At 63.9% G+C, this 1,722-nt stretch overlaps 1 non-coding gene across 1 annotated transcript; it reads right to left on the bottom strand.

Moving 5' to 3' along the window:
• Positions 1 to 368: 368 nt before the first annotated feature.
• LOC142871971 (5S ribosomal RNA) lies at positions 369 to 487 on the bottom strand. The gene has a single exon (XR_012920237.1). It is a non-coding gene; the product is annotated as a 5S ribosomal RNA (ribosomal RNA).
• Positions 488 to 1,722: the final 1,235 nt, after the last annotated feature.

Below are 1,722 nucleotides of genomic sequence, written 5' to 3'. Positions count from 1 at the left end.
GATTCCTGCGTGGAGCCCATAGAACCCCCAAAAGCAACGGGACGAGTTCTGGTCACATACTTCCTCAAAATGACATCCTGGCCTTCTTCTGGAACTCCCTCCCCTCTCAGACTCTCAAGGTTTTCTCCAGCGTGTCGGTTCCCACAGAGCAGACCTTTGGTCTGAGACCTGACAGTCCAGATGCCACGCATGCTGCCGCGTGGCGGCGGTGTCGCGGCTTGGGACAAGAGGAGGCCCCACGGTGCGGGCTGGGGCGCCAGGCACCACGGCGGGCGCTGAAGGTTGGGGTCACCCCCACCCCGGGCCGCCGCCTCGCTCCCAGAAAGGGGACAGAACAAGAGGCAAAACAAAAAAAAAAAAAAAGAAGAAGCCTACGGCACCCGGTATTCCCAGGCGGTCTCCCATCCAAGTACTAACCAGGCCCGACCCTGCTTAGCTTCCGAGACCAGACGAGATCGGGCGCGTTCAGGGTGGTGTGGCCCTAGACGGCGGCGGAGGGCGCCCCTGCCCCGCTCAAGAAGCCGAGCCTCTCTGCGCTTTCCCCCCGCCGCCGCCGCCGCCGCCGCCGCCGCCGCCTCCGGCCCCAGGCCCCGCGCCGGGCCGCGCCTGTTGAGTTCGCCGGCCGGGTCCCGCGGGCTCCCAGGGACGGGGGTGATGGGCGGGGCGGGGCGGGGGGCTGTCTCTCTATACACACACACACACACTCACACTCACTCACACTCACACAAGATGCGCCTCCACGGCTGGACTCGCCAAGGTGGAGCCCTCCCAGCCCCCCTCGTCTCCTCGCCCGGCCTCCTTCACCTACCTGCTGCCCACCCCCGGCACGTCGCCACCACTGACGCTGACTGCACACGCGCGCGCTCGCCCTTTGACCCCAGCCGGGGGGCCGCCCTCCCCCACAACCCCTTTCAGCTGCGCCCCCCCCCCCTGTGGGTGGGCTGCCGCCTATTCCCCCGGGCCAGGGCTGGGGCACAGCGCAAGGGGGAGGGGAGACAGTGTATGGGGCGTCTCTCTCTGGGGATGTGTCCCATGGGTGGGGTGGGGTGGCGCGGTTTGTGGGGCGCTGAAGAAATCAGTCCCCTCCATCTCCTACCTCTGGAAAACGCCCAAGCCCGTGGAGAACCGCCGGCACCGCTTCGTGGGGGCCGGGACCCTCCTCTGTGTCCTCCTGTGGCCCAGTCCAAGGGGCCTGGGCCTGGCCGGGGCTGCATTGGACCCCGACCACCCTGGCGTGTGGACTCGCTAAAAATCGGCGATTAGATATTGGATTCCAGCTTCATTGAGGTCATTTCACTAATGAGTGCACCGGAAAGAGTTTCCTAATCCATCTGTGAGGGTGGCAACTGAAAGAGAATTTGAAAGCTGACAGAATAGGCGAGGGAAGGCATAGGAGATTTCCACACCCAGCAAGGAAGACTTTCCCGAAACGGAAGAAAGAAACGAGCAAACAGAGACACCGGTAGCCCGCCCGGATCAGAGTCTGCCCCTTAGAGAAAGTACCCTGACCAGGTTCACCCGTGGGTGGGTGGCGAGCTAGCAGCATTCAGAAGAGCGAGGCCCGCAGTCTGTGCAGAAGACACCTGCACTCGGGTGTGTGTGGCTGCACGATTCACAAGCAGCTCTAGATGTTAAACCAAGGAGAAGCCAGGGAGTTCCCAACGCCCCAGGTGTCCTCAGCCCACGACTGGCTGCTGTGGGAATGTGAAGCCCGGCTCCTTG

The sequence above is a fragment of the Microcebus murinus genome, chromosome 7, assembly GCF_040939455.1.
Source record: "Microcebus murinus isolate Inina chromosome 7, M.murinus_Inina_mat1.0, whole genome shotgun sequence".
Classification (NCBI taxonomy): Eukaryota; Metazoa; Chordata; class Mammalia; order Primates; family Cheirogaleidae; genus Microcebus; species Microcebus murinus.
The sequence above is the reverse complement of the archived record's forward strand: the minus strand, read 5'-3'. Positions and strand labels throughout refer to the sequence as shown.